Source organism: Thalassophryne amazonica, chromosome 8 (genome assembly GCF_902500255.1).
Source record: "Thalassophryne amazonica chromosome 8, fThaAma1.1, whole genome shotgun sequence".
In the NCBI taxonomy this organism is placed as follows: domain Eukaryota; kingdom Metazoa; phylum Chordata; class Actinopteri; order Batrachoidiformes; family Batrachoididae; genus Thalassophryne; species Thalassophryne amazonica.
This window is the reverse complement of record NC_047110.1, coordinates 18,333,921-18,341,799: the sequence shown is the minus strand read 5'-3', so window position 1 is coordinate 18,341,799 and position 7,879 is coordinate 18,333,921.

The window sequence follows — 7,879 nt, the reverse complement described above, 5'->3', positions numbered from 1 at the left end:
CATGAATAAGATGAGAAACGGAGCTCACATCATCCCAAATGCCTTTGTGTGTGTGTTTGTTTGTTTTCAAAAAGACAGGCAGCTGGAACTCCTTCAGATGCTGCAGCAGGACCTCTCACAAAAACCACGAGCATCAGTTGGACCTGTTCTCTAATCTTTACACACAGTTAGAGGGAAAATATATTCAAATAAACTCCTGCTGTAATTAAATTAAAGAATAGAGATAAAGGAGCTTTTGTGTTGAATAAACAACACGAGCTGACAGCAAATTTAGTCAAATGTAAGGGAGGTGAGAGTCCGACGCAAACTTGACTTGGTTGGTGCCACGGGCCGAAGCGGACACTCAGTGTGAAAGAAACTCTTCATATGTTTTACAATCATTTACACTCAACTGTACTTTTTCTTTTTAATATTAATTGCTCAGATTTCTGTTTGTTTGTTTTTGTATTTGTACATTTGTCATTTAGTTTTATTAATAACATTTATTAACATTTGTTTTGGGTACAGTGTGAAAATTGTCAAACAAATAAATGTTGCCTTTGATATTCTATAGTGAAGGTAATTTGGGGCAAATTTGTGAAAATTGATATTTTAAACATTTGTCCTTCGGTCCATGGACATTTCTTTGTGGTTTCTGCTTTTTGAGAATCATTTTGGAGAAGAATTTTGCATTCCTGAGTTGGAGAGATGAATCTCACTAAGAGTGTCTGATTTCTACTCTGATACCAAAATACACTGCAACTGATGTGGGCCTTTCTTAGTGCACAACTTTTAGATTCATGAAGTAATTAGGGTTGTTTTAATTAATAAAGTTATCTTTTTGTGCTTAAGAAGAAGAAGAAGAAGGGCCAAACAATGAAATTTGTCCTCTGTATTTAATCCATCCTAATCACAGTTGGACACAGTCCAACCACTTGGAGCAGTGGGCAGCCACAGTCCAGCACCCGGTGACCAACTCTGGATGTAGAGATGCTGCCTTGGTCAGGGGCAGAGAAAGGAACAGACCCTAAATAATCATGTTTTGATTGTGGGAAGAAACCAGAGTATCCGGAGGAAACCTCCACACACACAAGGAGAACATGCAAACTCCACACAGAAAGGCAGGAGGCGATCCCACAGCCTTCTTGATCTGAGGCGGTGCCAACCACTAAACCACTGTGCCCTTATATGAGGAGCAGTTGAGAAGTTCTGAGCCTGACCCACAAAAACCAGGGTGTGGTTTTCCATTTTTTTGCATAGCATTCTGAGAAACCAACATTTCTCAAAATTTCACATATTCTTGAGAAATGTTGGTTTCTCAGAATGCAAAAAAAAAAAAAAAAGAAAGAAAGAAAGGAAAAAAAAAAGGAGAACCACACCTTACTTTTCCTGGGTCGGGCTCAAAACTTTTCAGTCGCCCCTTGTAACACAGTGGTTACAATTTTCAGACAGGGTCAAAAACAGAATGTCCAAAAGTGGCTTAAAGCATAAACCTTAGCAGGGAAAAAATATATATATGTCTATTTTTAAAGACACAAAATGGTCAGTGATATTTATTTATTTATATATATTTTTTCCATTCCCACATGCTAGAACCTGCTCCAGTTTCATTGTCCTTTGCTTTTCCTTTCTGCTCTTTGCTTGTTTCTTTGTTTTTTTCAAACTAAATATCAGCTTAACGCATCATGCAGCTCCAAATTTTACTTTCCATGAACATGTTTTCTTTTTAAACTGCTTCTAGGCATTTTTTAAAGTTAGTTTTCTGTAGCTACTTCATAAGCAAAAGTGGCCATTTATGAGCAAGCTAATAAAAGTCATAAGTGGGTTAGCTGGTGCCTTTCAAAGAGATACTACAGCTTGTAGCCAAAAAGATATAATGCATCCTAAAAATACAAATAATAAAAAAAAAAAATCCCAATTTCAAGGTCTTCTAAAATCAACAAACAAGCAAACATTTTGTTGTTTTAAACTGAAGATAGCTGCTGTGTCAGGGGTATTGGACAGCACAGTTTTGTTTGAGGGTGGGCGTAAAAGGACTAAATATGACGCATATGATGCAATTTCTCTACTTCCGGGGACAAAAACATTTTCTTTGAATTTTTGGGCAAATTACATGGCAAACAAAGAAAAAAATGCAAAGAAAAAACGATGATGTGGTGGAAAGTAGACATGTGGTTTGTGTGTGACCCAGAGCTCAAATGTGTCAAGGCGATTTTGCAGGCGAGAGAACACAGCTACTCTGATTAGCTATGTAGGCTAACACTTACCGACACGACATCTCCCATTTTCCCCGTCTTCCCTTCTCCACTGGGAACTGAGAAAAAAAAAACCTTTTTGTAACTGCTTCAGTGATTGGAGCCAAAAACAGAACAGTACATCATTTTTCCATGTGAAGTTACAGTGAGGAAAATAAGTATTTGAACACCCTGCGACTTTGCAAGTTCTCCCACTTAGAAATCATGGAGGGGTCTGAAATTTACATCTTAGGTGCATGTCCACTGTGAGAGACATAATCTAAATCCGGAAATCACAATGTATGATTTTTTTTTTTATATATAATTTATTTGTATGTTACTGCTGCAAATAAGTATTTGAACACCTACCAACCAGAAAGAATTCTGGCTCACGCAGACCTGTTAATTTTTCTTTAAGAAGCCCTCTTATTCTGAACTCTTTACCTGTATTAATTGCACCTGTTTGAGCTTGTTACCTGTATAAAAGACTGTTCACACACTCAATCATTCACACTCCAACCTGTCCACCATAGCCAAGACCAAAGAGCTGTCTAAGGACACCAGGGACAAAACTGTAGACCTGCACAAGGCTGGGATGGACTACAGGACAACAGGCAAGCAGCTTGGTAGAAGACAACAACTGTTATGATTATTTATTAGAAAGTGGAAGAAACACAAGATGACTGTCAATCTCCCTCAGCCTGGGATTCCATGCAAGATCTCACTTTGTGGGGTCAGGATGATTCTGAGAAAGCCCAGAACTACACAGGATGACCTGGACAATGACCTGAAGAGAGCTGGGACCACAGTCACAAAGATTACATTAGTAACACATGATGCTGTCATGGTTTAAAATCCTGCAGGGCAGCAAGGTCCCCCTGCTCAAGCCAACACATGTCCAGGCCGGTTTGAAGTTCACCACTGACCATCTAGATGATCCAGAGGAGGCATGGGAGGTCATGTGGTCAGATGAGACCAGAATAGAGCTTTTTTGGAATCAACTCTACTTACCATGTTTAGAGGATGAGAACAACCCCAAGAAAACCATCCAACCATGAAGCATGAGGGTGGAAACATCATACTCTGGGGGTGCTCTTCTGCAAAGGGGACAGGACGACTGCACCGTACTGAAGGGAGGATGGATGGGGTCATGTATTGCAAGATTTTGGCAAACAACCTCCTTTCCTCACTAAGAGAATTGAAGATGGGTCATGGCTGGGTCTTCCAGCATGACAATGACCCCAAACACACAGCCAGGGCAACTAAAGAGGGGCTCCGTAAGAAGCATTTCAAGGTCCTGGAGAGGCCTGGCCAGTCTCCAGACCTGAACTCAATAGAAAATCTTTGGAGGGAGCTGAAACTCCAAACCTGAAAGATCTAGAGAAGATCTGTATGGAGGACTGGACCAAAATCCCTGCTGCAGTGTGTGAAAACCTGGTGAAAAACTACAGGAAACATTTGACCTCTGTAATTGCAAACAAAGGCTACTGTACCAAATATTAACACTGATATTCACAGGTGTTCAAATACTTATTTGCAGCAGTAACATACAAATAAGTTATTTAAAAAAATCATACATTGTGATTTCCAGAATTTTTTTTTTTTTTTTTAGATTATGTCTCTCACAGTGGACATGCACCTAAAATGAAAATTTCAGACCCCTCCATGATTTCTAAGTGGGAGAACTTGCAAAATCGCAGGGTGTTCAAATACTTATTTTTTTTACTCATGTATGTTGTGTATATATATATATATATATATATATATATATATATATATATTGCACAATGGGATCAGCGGCCCCCATAAGTGGTCAAATCCCATGATATCACACAGGGTTCAAACGAGACTGCGCTGCCATGTTCAACTCATTCCTGAAAGGGCCGAGAGGGTGCAGGTTTTCGTTGCAACCACCCGCTCCACCAGGTGATTTCAGTAATTAACTGATTCCTTCTGCTCAAAGTGATGTTAATCAGTGAAATCACCTGGTGGAGCGGTTGGTTGCAAAGAAAAAAACCTGCACTCTCGGCCCTTTCTGCAATGAGTTGAATACCCCTGCCTTATGTCTTCAGAGGAAAGACACCTTACTGCTTCTCCTCCATGTGATGGTCGTGAAGTTAAAGTGGCAGATTTGAGACCACAAAATCATTAGTTTCTCCATCAGGTGAGAAAATCATCAAGGTTCCTCGGGCAAGTTCCTTAATCCCGACGTTGTTGTTGATGTGCATTTCAGCGCTTGGCATGGCAGCATTCAGACATCAGTGTGAATGTGAGGCATCATTATAAAGCACTTTGTGCTATCAGGTCTATAGCCACCTTGGCACTTGCAGGAATCTTGGCTCTGTTCAATTCGCTGTGCCAATGTGTGTCATTCAATGGTATGCTTGAAAAGCCACAAATTTGTTCGCACTAGTGCACAATCTTGCGTGCCCATGAGTAAACTTGCCATAAACTATTGCAAGCTGCGCATAAATGATGCATAAACCGTGTGAGGCCCTGCGTGCAGTGACACACAGTGTTTGTGAATAGGTTGCGCAATGCTCACGGCTACTTCACGCAAGCGCCCCCCAAAATTTATGCATAACACAAATTTTGAACATTTCAAAATTTTCTTTGTGCACTTGCATGCAGCCGTGCACAGTTCACACAGTTTACGACAAGTTTATTCATTTGTATGTAAGATTGCGTACAAGTGCAGGAATCAAATTTGCAAGTGTCAAAGTGGCTTAAAAGCAGAAAGAAAGAAATGCAGCCCGTTTACCACAAACCATGTGGGCGTGTCACACAGGCCACCATTGGGCTCAGTGGGTGTGTCTCACAGAGCACACAGTGGAAATGAGGATTTCTGTGACATACGGCATGAAAGTTTAAAATGAACCATTTGCCGCTTCGATTTTGTTCATAGTAGGGGCCTTCCGAGGAGCGCTGACAGTGAACTGTGGGGCCATTCTTTTGTTTTCAATTCAATTCTTTTCAAATCTTCACCAAAAAATACAGACATTCTTGTCTGCAAACAATATGAAACTTCCCCCAGTGACTGAGGTTTGGAGAACAGGACAGTGGGCGTGTCCCAATAAAAACCAAGTGACTTTCACAGTTTCAACACAATATTGATAAATGTGCCTGAGCAGAACTCTGCCTCCATTCAGTCATTTATTTTCCTGCCTGCAGCGGTTTCTGATTGATTTTATAATCCTACAACTGAGCATGTGACCTACTGAGCACAAAAATGTCATGTAACATACTCATCTAATATGTTTATTCAGGACATCGTGGCTCGCCAGTGTTCAGACACTGAGTGTGGTTTCAGCAGGGACCTCGTACGTTCTACACATTCACTCACAAGAACTGAAAAATAAATAATATGAATATATGAAGAGGGACAAAATACAACCTGACAGATGATGCATTCTGAAAGATATCAAATAAGGGGGTGAAAAATAGGGAATTTGACACACAAATAACATTAGCATTAATGGTCACCAGGATCCTTATAGGCCTGTCTTTATTTTATGTTATAGTCATTGTGCATGACAAAAGATGCAAACTTAGTCCAAAAAGGATGCTCACTGGATCTCACCTGTATCCACCAAAGCCCCGAATTTCACAGCTGAGTATACAGTAATTATTACAGTTACTTATTGAAATATTGCAGACCCACTGACTCCATTAATCCCACACTTGGAGTTTAAAGAGTTTAAATTTCATGTTGCACTCATGTAATGACAGTGACAATAAAGCTCTTGTTATCTATCTTATCTTATCTTATCTTGTCCTACTCATCACAGGGAGTTAAATTACAATAATAACAATAATAATAATTTCACATTGCATATATATAGCAGTACATGATTATGAAGTTTACTTCATCATATGTCTTGGGTTATTTTTGGTAGCTCTGAGACTATAACGGGAGCTGGGATGTTGTTGTTACTGTTGTCTTGTTTTTTTTTTTTTTTTCATTTTCTTTTGTTTTTAGGTGGAAATTCTATGGTGACAAAATTACAATGACAGCAAAATGTGTCCATATTTTAGTTCACCATTAAAAATGTGCTCTAGCTGTTGTTAGGAAAGTGTAGTGACACGGACCCGCAACAGGGGGCGTAAATGAACGGACAATGAAAGAGTCGAATATGAACACTTTACTGTTGTGAATGAGCACAACCACAATACAGAGGAATGTGAAATTTTGCAAACAGTCAATCACAAGGGTGACGTGTGGGCAGGCTCGAGGATAGAAGACGTCTGTCCTGAGAAGAACCGGAACCACACGATTTCCTCCGCCACCGAACCTGGAGAATACTGGAGCCGCCAAGTCCCGAGTCCCCAGGTGGCCACCATCTCCGAATGTCGGATCTGGTACTGCTGGCAAGGAGCAGAGACAATAAGATAGGAGTGTGTGCACACCCAGTAACAACAATGATGGAGAGTCCACCTCCACCTCTAACACACACTCGTGCAGCTCCTGTCTCAACACTTATCTGGTGGGGGTGTAAAGCGAAGCTGTCGCCGGTCACGCCAATCTCCAGATAAAACACTCCGCAGGAAAACAGCTGCAAAAACGAGTTTACTAAACAAAGTCAGTACGGCACAGATTAAGGCTGAGAATGTTACCTTAACAGGTCGACGATATCTCGGCAATGAGGTGGAGATGATGTCCGGGTTTTATGAAGTGTAGATGGGTGACAGCTGTCACCCCCGGCCGTGTCCGTGGCGGCAGCGCCCTCTCGTGCCTGAAGCCCGCACTTCAGGCAGGGCGCCCTCTGGTGGTGGGCCAGCAGTACCTCCTCTTCTGGCGGCCCACACAACAGGACCCCCCCCCTCCTGGCGCCCGACCAGGTTTATCGGGGTGTCGGTGGTAGAAATCGCCCAGGAAGGCCGGATCCAGGATGAAGCTCCTCTTCACCCAGGAGCGTTCTTCGGGTCCATACCCCTCCCAGTCCACCAGATATTGGAACCCCCGGCCCATTCAACGGATGTCCAGGAGCCGGCACACTGTCCAGGCCGGCTCCCCGTCAATGATCCGGGCAGGAGGCGGCGCCGGACCGGGAGCACAGAGGGGTGAGGTGTGGTGTGGTTTGATTCTCAACACATGAAAAACTGGGTGGATCCGCAGTGAAGCAGGGAGTTGGAGCTTCACTGCGGCAGGGCTGAGGACCTTGAGGATTCTGAATGGTCCGATGAACCTGTCCATCAGTTTTGGGGATTCCACTTGAAGCGGGATGTCCGTCGTCAACAACCACACCTCCTGCTGGTATGCAGGGGCCGGGGACCGCCGGCGGTCTGCATGGGCCTTGGCCCTCGTCTGGGCCTTCAACAAGGCAGAACGGGCGGTGCGCCACACCCGACGGCACCTCCGAAGGTGGGCCTGGACCGAGGGCACACTGACCTCTCCCTCCACCACGGGAAATAATGGGGGCTGGTACCCCAAACACACCTCAAACGGGGAGAGGCCGGTGGCAGAAGACACCTGGAAGAAACTCCTCCAGACTTGAGAGGAAAACTGGGGACCATGATCCAAGACAACATCAGTAGGTATCCCATGCAGACGGACGACGTGGTGGACCAGGAGGTCCGCTGTCTCCAGGGCCGTAGGGAGCTTCGGGAGGGCCACGAAGTGGGCCGCCTTGGAGAATCGGTCCACTATCGTGAGGATGGTCGTGTTG